General features: G+C 38.5%; 1 long non-coding RNA gene and 1 pseudogene across 1 annotated transcript; both read left to right on the top strand.

Annotated features, from left to right (window-relative positions):
• Positions 1–4,172: 4,172 nt before the first annotated feature.
• On the top strand, positions 4,173–4,905 carry LOC144652315 (uncharacterized; annotated as a pseudogene).
• LOC144652332 (uncharacterized) lies at positions 4,699–5,926 on the top strand. Its single transcript, XR_013570474.1, has 4 exons — positions 4,699–5,177; positions 5,275–5,364; positions 5,443–5,678; positions 5,801–5,926. It is a non-coding gene; the product is annotated as an uncharacterized LOC144652332 (long non-coding RNA).
• The last annotated feature ends 5,219 nt before the right edge of the window (positions 5,927–11,145 follow it).

Below are 11,145 nucleotides of genomic sequence, written 5' to 3'. Positions count from 1 at the left end.
AAGCTTTTTTAGTTCCCTTCATTCTTTCAAATGGAATTATTCCTTGTTATAATTAATTTTCAGAAAGATGTATCAACCTGATGCACCAACTAATGATCCAATTACTATAGTGAATTTGGCACAATTTGAAACTGTTTATTAATAAGCGATATTATCAAATATCCGAAATAAGTATTTTGTTTACAAAGTCCTTCTCTCGTTTATTTAGGGAATATACAGATTTTAAGACATTTAATTTTACATGTACTGGTACAAGCCACTCACCTAGTCGAAGCGTAAATTTAATCTAATAAAGGGCCTACATCAATGACCATATAAAAAACATTTTTCAGATTCAGATACATGGATTCATCCACGGGACATTTTACCACTGCTTTGATTGACTTTGAAGAAGAGGAAGAGTTAACTTTTTCCATCAGACTGTCGATGAGACTGTCAGTTCGTATTTTGAGGTTCCTTGCATGCCCCAAGAACCAGTCCAGCCCAGAGTTGTATACGATCAGCTTGTGCATAGAGCTGGCAAAGCCACCTTCTGACCTCATCAATAAGGCCAAAGTGCACGAACTGCTGACGGCACTGAAGAAACAGGATCCTCAAAAAACGAACTGGTGGACTCCCTCCTTTTAGAAAGCAAGTTTGTTGACGTTACTACGTTTGTGAACATCATTTGGTACCATTGTTTTACGTTTATTGAAAGTTATTTGAAGGAAAACGGAGAGGAAGTTGTCCTATAGCTAACAAGAGGAAAATTAACCAGAGTAACCACCAAATTATTTCAACTTATAGACAGTGAAGAGTTTTGTGATCTTGTTCGTGGCTTGGTAGACGAGGATGAAATCTCAAAAGTGTACTTTTCACTATTCTCACAACACGTGGTAAAGATATACAACTTGTTCCTGTTGTATGGAGCGGTTTTCACTTGAGTGTCGAAAGTAAATTGCGTTTGCTTTGGTTTTGAATTACTACGCTTAGTGATTGGCTTAAAAATCTCGCGCCACTTTCTTAGCCAATCAGAAGTAAAACCAAAACCAATCGCGACTCGCTCGCGCACGTTTTCCCGCGCTTCGTGCCAGCTACATGTATTTGCTTCGAGTTTTGATTGGTTCACTGGATTGTCTGTGTCCTTTGTGATTGGCCAGAGTAATTACTTTGGTTTTGGTTTTACGACACTCAATTGAAAACTGCTCTATGCAAGAGGTTGTTAACAGAGATACAGTGGAGGAGCCCATTGTCATTAATGTAGAAAGAAATGGGGGCATGTGGCAAGGCCGAATTTAGGCATGTTGGCGGCAGGGTGGTAAAGAAGATTTAGCAGAACACGAGAAAGTAGTTGAGAAAAAATCTGTTAACGGCGAACAGTGAGACTAACATCCGTGAAAAAAAACGGTTGTGTGAGATCATTGAGGAAGCGTTGATTAGGCCATATGACAAGTTAGAGGCAGGTTCTGAATTCCCCAAAAGCTTGGAAGTTATGGAGAATCTCCAATACCGAAACAGGGGCTTAATACACTTTTCAGGCAAGGCATACAAGTTCTTCCTTAGTCTTGAACAGAAGAGAGTGATGTTAGTTAACGATGCAAAATTGAAGAAAGAAAGGGAAGGTTTGGTGGAGAAGGTGCGTCTAGAGATGACGAGTGATGAATGAACAGAACTGAAATGCGATCCTCTATGATGGTCAACACACTTTCCGCATTAATTGCTTCCAAAATAAACCTCTTTCATAACTTAAAATGCTACCAGTTTAAACCTAGCAAAGATGTCCTTCGTAAAGCAAAGAAGGCTGCCATGTCGTCTTTACCAAAGTGAACTGTTCAATTTTAATTTCCACTTCTGAGATAACTTTTTAATATAAAAATAAAGTCAGGCCTGTATTATTCAATGGTTAAGTCAACATTTGCTTTGGTTGATCAATAATAAATCTCTTTTTTGATGATGCACATTGTGTGGATACCTGGGGTAAGGACTTCAGACCTGCCTATCAGCAATTGGGTGTGTTAAGAAAGTACAACTTGCCATTTGTTGCACTTACTGGCACAGCTACAGAACAGACTTTGCAAACCATTTGCACAGTGCTCCAGATGGACACCCATGAGGTGGTCAAAATGCCTTGCCCAGAAACAATCTTTGTTTTTCTATTATTTTAAAGGAAGTATTTGTATGCAAATAGGGTTTTTATGTCTTCAACCCTGGCCGACATTTATTGTTGAGGTGTGTTGTGTGACATAATGTCACGATTTTGAGGTCACTGCTAGGGGTCATGTATTGAATTATCATACCACCCTCCACTATTTGCATGCTCACCATCAATACTTGCATCGTGCGATTTAGTGGATACAGCTCCCCCTTCTTTTCATTTTTAAGGTTAGCTGTGTTGTTCTTTTTACTACTCGTTGCCCTGCCCGATTTCAAGAGTTAATTGCTACAATACCACATTTGGTAATTTTTTCCTTAAATAACTTGGGAATTTACCGTCTGCGTTCCTGCAAAGTCAGAGTTATAAAGCGCCTTTTCTTCACTGTGCAGTGTTTTAGCCTTTTCAAACGCCCACAGTCCTTATTTAAGGCCATTCTTTTGTTAAGAGGTTAAAAGGTGCTTTAGAGGTCAGATTTCATTCACGTGTGGACCAAAATTTCAAACTTCAGGATACTGCGTTTGTCCGCATGTTCGGCATTGGCAGTCAAACGGTTGCGAAGCTACGCGATCTTCACGTTAGGTGGAGCAGATTATCTGCAGTGATATTGATGGGCAGTGTGGAATAGTGTACTGTGCCCACAAAGCTGACACTGTTGAAATGGCATTACAGATCAAGGAGAAAGGAATTTCTGACTGTCTTGTTCTTTCCATGCCAGTACTTCATGCAATGTAAGCTTTTTTAGTTCCCTTCATTTTTCCAATTGAATTCTTCCTTGTTATAATAAATTTTCAGAAAGATTTAGCAACCTGATGCACCAACTAATGATCCAATTACTATAGTAAATTTGGCACAATTTGAAAACTGTTTATTAATTAGTGACATTATCAAATATCTGAAATAAGTATTTTGTTTACAAAATGAGAATTTACTATGTCAATTTGCAAAACTGCATAGCATTTTCAAGAGATAATGCATCAGTTATGTTGGGCAAACACAACAGTGTGTTTCAACAGATTGCGGAGATAAAGCCAGGTGTTTATCCTATCGGTTGTGCGTACCAACTGGCCCATTTATGCGCGAAAAAGGCAGCCAAGAAACTGTCTATAGATGTGGAACAGTTGGTAATCTACCTATATTACCACTTTGATAAAAGTTCAAAATGAAGGACCTGTTGAAAAATATCAAGAGTTCTGTAATGTCAAAACTCGGAAAATACTAAAACACAGCAGTACACATTGGTTGTCGCTCATGAAATGCGTGGACCGAATTTTGAGACAGTATGAGGCCTTACAGTCTTATTTTGTGTCATGTGTGACAGAGAAGGAGGGCAAAAAAGAATTAAAAGAAATTATTTAATGGTAAAGTTAAACCACTCCATGACAAAGGTTTACATGCTCTTCTTGCACAAAGTCTTGCCAATATTTGACGCCTTTGCAGCTCTATTAGAATGTGTGGAACTCATGATTCACAGAGTTGGTGACTGTATAACAAAGTTAACAAAAGAGTAATTGGGACAGTGTATTGACCTCCAGTTTATCTGTAAGGCAGACTTATTCCTTGAAATAAACTACAACGACCCCACAATTCAAGTCACAACATGGGGCAGAATGCATGGACATCGTTAATTATTCATACTCAGTGAAGGGGCAAATTTGAACACGAGCGCGCCCACAATAAGAGAAGAAAGGGCCAAAATCGGCCCAGTAGCGTTGATAAAACTCGCTTCTCTGATGTAGAGAAGTAAATATCTTACAATGCATGTGCGGATTTTTGAAGATGAATGTTGTCTCCACAATGAAAGGCTAAAACGAAGAAGATTGAACAAGCATAAGGCATGTTCTTTTGCACTTGAAAATACAGTAAAATTGGCCTTTTTTCGTATGGAAGCCGTTTTTGAAAGCGAATTTCTACAAATCTTTACTGAATTTTTTTTAAATGCACGCATGGAAAATGAAACTTCAATCTTTTCTTTACAAGAATCCGTTTAAAGTTTAAAAATCAGTGAAAAGGAAACACTGTTCTTTTCGGTTTGAAAACTACTAGTTGGATTTGCGTTTGAAAATGGCGCGTTTCGAGTGAGTAGGCTATTGTTTTAAGCCTTCGATTGAATAACAATGGTCACCAAGAGAAAAACAATACCTATTGAAAACAGGCACTCAAGTGGAAAATGTTTTACACTTCGCGCGAATTTTAAAACCTAACTGAGTGTACCAGCCAACTTATTCGAATCGCCGACCGCAATGGAAACCTTTGAAATCGTTAGTGATTGGGAGCTCTTTTCAGAGCTCTTTGAAAACCCGATCAATCCGTTACTAATCAACATGGTTCCTCCATTCGTTGACGAAAGCAACCTGATGTTTTACCTCCAAATAAAAGGCGAAGCAGTGTTAAAATGGCGAGATGTTTGCGGACATCCACGGACAGTGTTTGACCTGCTTCAATGGAGCATCTTGCCGCTTGGTTACGGGTTAAGACCATCTGCTTAAGAAAGAGTAGGAAATGCACTTGGCGAGTGTTCGGTGGTTTCTCAAAAAACTCGGAAACACTAAGGACGGAAAAAAAGAAAAACTTTAAAAGCAGAGACTTGGCTAAAGGTCGCCATAAAACCAGAGGAGATCGAGCATACTCCCTTCGACGTCATGGTAGAGAATGCGGAGGAAAAAGCGGCTTCCTTGTACGAAGAGATGAGGAAAAATCTTGAACACACTGGCAAAGACTTGGCAGTTGTGGGAAAGAAGCAACAACAAAGACATTTAACTCAAATTAAGTAAGTCGAACTTTAATCTTACAACCAATGTCAACGGTTACCATGTAAACAATTCAGTAACCAAGGAAAGTTTTTTGACAATTATTAGCTAATAAATCGAACTGCTTGAATGGAATCAGTTTAAAATATAATATTGTTTACAATGTACTCTCCTTTTTGGCAGAAATAAAGCTCAAGACGCGCTGTGGTTTGGAAAAACATATGGCCTTATCCCCCAGTCATTAATGGTTGAAGACAGGAATGGAATGGTCAATGAAATAAACCTGACCCAAACAGGTAAACTAACTTTGCAGTTTAGTATGATGCATAAGAATAATAAGAAAATGATTTAGCAAACACAGGTATAGCCGTATTCTGTTCTCTTGCTTGACAGATGATGCTGAAAAAGAAAATACTCCGGTCAGCGAGAGAAACTCAGAAAGCCAGGGCAGCGAGCAAGGACATCAGGGAGACAGTTGTAAAGGTGAGTTAACCTTATAGCACACATGTGATCACAGAACTACCAAACTTTACTAAGTTAGACCATTTTGTTTCTTTTCAGAAAGGAAAGCTCAGTTTTACAAAAACCTTCCAGAAGAAGAGAAGGACAAAGTCAAGTCTATTCTCTACATTATGGATAAATTTTCAGTGTCGATACAAGCCTATCACGAGTTGTCACAACAAAAGCCAGCATTGCCAAGATCATACCTGGTCTAGGCCTGCCAGCAAGCCCGTGATGATAAGTGGGAGGTAACAAGGACGCCTGGCGAGTGTCCTTGAAGAACTTTAGCGGCCAAGGTAATGAATGTGTGTTTTTTTATTATTTTGGAGAACAATAAAAAACAATATTGCTCCAGTCCAGGGCTTTGTCCCACTGACTGAACAAGTAAGTAACAGTTACCAAATCTTTTACTTACCAGGTGTAGAAAAGAAAAACGATGACATACGACGTTTCTTTCACCGCAAGATAAATAGGTGGGATGCCAGCACAAGTGTGCTCCTTGTCGAGAAGCGTCAAGAAGACTTAGGAGGATATGAGAGGCAGCCTAGAAAGTACATGAAAAAAAATGAAGTCTTCTGGTGCAATGGTGGCAAACAACAAATAGCCAGAGACTACCCACGCATTTCCACACAAACAACACAGCCCAGAGAAGATTAATGAACATTCCATAACATGATGTGTTTACTAGTTAATTAACATTATCAAGCGAAAATATAAAAAAAAAAACATGACAGTAGAATTATACATATTATCAAGAAGACAACCAAATTTTCATTTTCAGAATTCATTTATAAACTTTACAAACACTAGAGATTCATATTCTAAACATTTTTATATCTATAAAATATGTCACATTAAATAAAGTATTTATTAACTGACAAATTTTGTGTGGTTTTATTTCTTAAGCCCTGATCAAATGGGGATGATAGTTGACGGTAGCTGGAACTCATCTTCTTGTCTGACCACTAACTTTCCTGCGCTATCATTGACTATCATAAGCTTTTTGACCGGGGCTAAACTTTATTTTGGTTAGGTGGGATCCGAGAACAAGTTAAACAAGAAACCCACGGTTTCAACATTTGCGAAGTTTAGTTTTTATAGCAAAGCTAAGATTTGAAAGCAGAACCTTAATCATTTGAGGCCAAATAGAGTCCAAAATTATTATAACAGGGTTGAACTTTTTAGCCTGTTAGCAACAAATTTGACAATAAAATCAATCCATGAGCTTATAAAAAGCAAATATTTCAGTGATGTCAAGGAAACGTTGCATGAATATGAAAGGCAGCAACAAAAGTACTTAAAAAAAAGATAATGCCTTCTGGTGTCAAGGTGGAAAAGAAACAACCAAGGATTTATATAATTTTTTTATACCACTACCTCAAGGACATGACACAGTCATTCAGCATACTGAAAAATATTAAAACAATCAAATCTACTATGATTTCTGACTAGTTGATTTTAAATGATTAAGTTCTGATTTTAAAGTAAAACCCCTTACGTTTAAGGAAAAAATTACATGTGTGACTTCGAAAAGTTGAAAAACTCATGCGAACAACCATAATTAATTTTGCAAAATTCGATTAGAAAACAATCGACTTATGAAACAAAAACAGACAACGCAGTAGGGCTGCGTTGTCTGTCTTATCATTATTATTTAGTAGCAGACTTACCTCTCAGACAAGAAACTCCCATTCAAGACAATCAACGTTCAAACCGGGCAGCAAGCCTTGGACGCAGCCATTATTTTGAAAATGCACGCAAAGTTGCTGTATAATAACCGCTTGCCAAAGGTATGCAGCCGTTTCTAGATCCCAGTGCCCACACCTGCTGTTTTAGTCACACATCTTGTAACTCGTCACAGCCGGTATGGCTGAACAGCAAAGATCGCGATCGGTAAGAGGTTTTTTCTCATCATTGCCGTATTTATGGTGTTACAACCCGATCCATAAATTCTTGCTTTAAAGCTTTTCAAAGTTTCATTGTACATGTAGCTTACATTCAATGACAGTGATGTCTTCGACTTTATGGAGGAGTTGCAGTCGTACTTAAAGGGGCATCTTCAGTTGTTAGACAAAGTAAATTAATTCCTGCATACTATAGGGCAACGAATATCGATATATCAAATTGAGAAAGAAGCAAACAACAGCTGAAAAAAAAAAAACAGCATTACTGAAAGTTAATTTTAATTTTGTATACTATAAGTTGGCAAATTTCCGGAACTTGTGAATTTTAGCTAACCCATGCTACAGAGCAAGCTCTTACACTAAGCATTTACATTTGCACCAATTTTCAGGCGAGGCCACCGGTGGACTATCTCGCTCGATGGTAGGTAGCAATTAATCTCTTTTTTAAAGCTGAAATTTTTAGAAAAGCTTTAGTTGGTTTATAAGCCGCCGAACAATAGGCATTCTACGCCATGAACTAATTAAAATTAAGTATGAAATAGAAAGTAAAATCACAAAAAAAGAATACCGTAGTTATTCGGTTATAAGGCGCACTCGGTTATAAGACGCACCCCAAACTTGGCAACTCGACTGTGTCAAGTTTTCAAACTGAAAATATCACTAAAATACTCGGTTATAAGACGCACCATAAACTGAGGACAATCGACCGTTCAAGTTTACTTAAAAATCAGTAATAAACTCGGAACATGTTCGTAGACAACGGCAAAAAGGTTGTGAAATGGTTGAGTTTAATTAGCAAAGCAAAATTATCACACCATCATAAACAAAAAGCCAAGAAAACACTTTTCATCAAGTTCATTTATGTCACTAAACAAAGCGAAAAAGTCGCGTATTAATTTGAGTTTAGTTAACAAAAGCAAAAATTGTCACACGCGCATAAACAAATACTGACACACGCTTGATTAAACAAAAGATTAAAAGTCACACGCTTAAAAACAAAAGGCAAAAAAAAGTCACACATTGACAGCCAAACACGCTTCCATGGGCCGTTACCGACCAAAAGATCCTGAATTGGATCAGCTGTTGGCCGACTGGTTTACTGATCAAAGGAGTCAAGGTTAGCAAATGCTTTCTTGTTTTTAAGTGCTTCCGGTAATTTGTTGTGATGATCGATGTTTATCTTTTGTTGATTACATTTATTGATCGTACTGTTTTCTGTTTTTACCCAGGTCTTTCATTGAACGGCATGATGCTCCGTGTAAAGGCAAAGGAACTCAGCACCGATCCCGAGTTCAAAGCATCCCTCGGCTGGTATCAGAAGTGGAAGCGCCGCCATTCAATCTCCATGCGAGCCAAGACGACCCTGGCCCAGCGTTTACCAGCTGACATGGAAGACAAGATCGTGACCTTTCACCGGTTCGTGGTTAGAGCCAGACGTCGCTGTGACTACCCGCTGAGCCACATCATCAACATGGACGAGACTCCGATGCGGTTCGAGTTACCGGCAACCAGAACGCTCGAGTTTACAGGGAACAGGACGGTGCCGATCATGTCTTGCGGTGCAGACAAGCAGAGCTTTACCGTAGCACTTGCAGTGAAAGCAAATGGAGAGAAGTTGCCCCCAAAGGTCATCTTAAAAGGCGTCCGTCAGCTCAAAATTCAAGTGCCGCGGAGAATGCAGGTCTCAGTACATAAAAAAGGCTGGATGGATGAAGAAGGTAACGCTTTGTTATTTTTACAGACTATTTTTCATAAGACTCGACGTGTTGTGCTTTGTGACGAATCAAATTACCGAGCACGTGCTCTGAGGCATGTATCGCCTTCCAGATTGATCGTCGGGGACATTGTTTACGTTTCGTCGCAGTTTGACTGTTAAAATTCGAGATTGTGTTTGCTTTCATTAACTCTAATTCTTTATTGTTATTCTTGGTTTTCATGTTACGTCATAAAATTCTGAAATCAAAATTCACTAGGCCTGCTAAATTTTCGTTGTCATTAGGCGAAAGATAAACTAAAAATATATCTTTTTGCAAATTTCCAGATCGATAGTGTCATTCCTTTTTAAAACAGAGCACTTTGAATATTTGAGTTCTCAGTCGTATGTGACATCAAGCTGAGTGCCGTGACAAAGCTGTTTTGTTTGAAAAAAGGCCTTTCCTTTCCATTTTGTGCAGAATGAACATTTCAGATATAATAAGTGGTGTTTGTATGAAAGTGTACTAGCTCTTAAGCCAAGGATGGCCGCTGTTGTAAACAGAATTGAGTTCCAGATGGTTTCTCTGACATCACGGCGGCCATTACTGTGTCCCTCAGCAGGACACAGTGATGGCGGCTCCATACTAAGCTTTATAAATTTGCGTGGAAAGGTTCGGAAAATAACTCGCGAACGGTACACCGCACAGACCTGAAACTTGGAGAAATTATTTATCTATTTATCATCTATAATATTTGAAATTCATAGCTTCTGTAGTTGAATGGTTTCGAATTTATTTTTTGATTGCGTGACAGTGAAAACCAGTAATTCTTTCTTTTGTAGGAACGAAAGAATGGGTCCGTAAGAATCTCCGATTCACTCCGGAGCAGAGAGCTTTGCTGGTTTGGGATTCGTTCCGTGGCCATCTAACCGATGGCGTGAAAGAACTGTTGGCGCGAAGAAATGTTGACGTTGCTGTTATCCCCGGCGGCCTTACACCAGTACTCCAGCCCCTCGACAAGTGCCTGAACAAGCCCTTCGAGACAAGAGTACGAACGCAGTATCAGGCCTGGATGGTGAACGGACCATTTACATACACGCCATCGGGAAAGAAGCAGGCTCCGAGCAAAGAACTTGTCTTGCAGTGGATCAACAAAGCGTGGCAGGAGATTCCCGCCAAGATGGTCATAAAGTCCTTCAAATCGTGTGGCATCTCTAATGCTCTTGATGGCACCGAGGATGACGCTGTTTACGATGAAGAGACGGAAGGCGGAGAAGCTGTGGATGCGGACGAAGACGAACTCGAGAACGAATTCAACACTGACAGCGAAACCGAAGACCAGTGAGCAGTAATAAAATTCAAACGGTTCTTTTCAGAACCACCCCGGTTCTTTTAAGAACCACCACATCTGTAAAAGTTAATGACCAACGTTGTTTTCCTTCATATTTACTGAAAATCATAAGAATAACTTTGATCGGAAATTTTTGTTTCCTGAAAGTATCCACTTATAAGACGCACCTAGACTTTGGCGGTAATTTTCAATAGAAAACAAGATTTTCTCGGAAAAAACGGTGCGCCTTATAACCGAATAACTACGGTATTTTAATAAAAAATGGATAATTAAACCTATATAATAAATATGCATCATTGTTATTATTTCAAATGTTACTATCCTTAAGGCTATCTTTGTGTGTGTTGAGAATTGTAATAGTGAAGTGTAATTATCATATTTATTAATTAACTTTATTTTATTTTATTTTTTCATTATAATTTTTTTTCCTATTCCTAAAATGTATGTAACTTTACTGTGTAATTAATGTTCTTTTTTGTAATTGCAATAAAAAAAAAATAAAAAAATAAAAAAAAAGTCACAAACCGCCAGCTGAGACTTGGTTTAGCAACAAAGCAATTTATTAACGGCAAAGATCTTGAAGGGACATCTGGAATACGGAAGTTTTATCAAGAGGTTCGTAGCTTCTTCATTACAGCTTTGGATTACATAAAAAATAACTTTCCTCACAACCATGAAGTTGTAAAGAATGCAATAATTCTGGATGAAACTAAAAGAGGATCAGCAGACAATACTAACCTCAGTGCTCTCTTAGAGAGATTTCCTGGACTGGTGGAAGAAGAAGAGTTAACTGCTCTCAAGAAATTCAGTAGTC

Source organism: Oculina patagonica, chromosome 4 (assembly GCF_052425735.1).
Source record: "Oculina patagonica isolate OP01 chromosome 4, crgOcupat, whole genome shotgun sequence".
NCBI lineage: Eukaryota > Metazoa > Cnidaria > Anthozoa > Scleractinia > Oculinidae > Oculina > Oculina patagonica.
The sequence above is the reverse complement of the archived record's forward strand: the minus strand, read 5'-3'. Positions and strand labels throughout refer to the sequence as shown.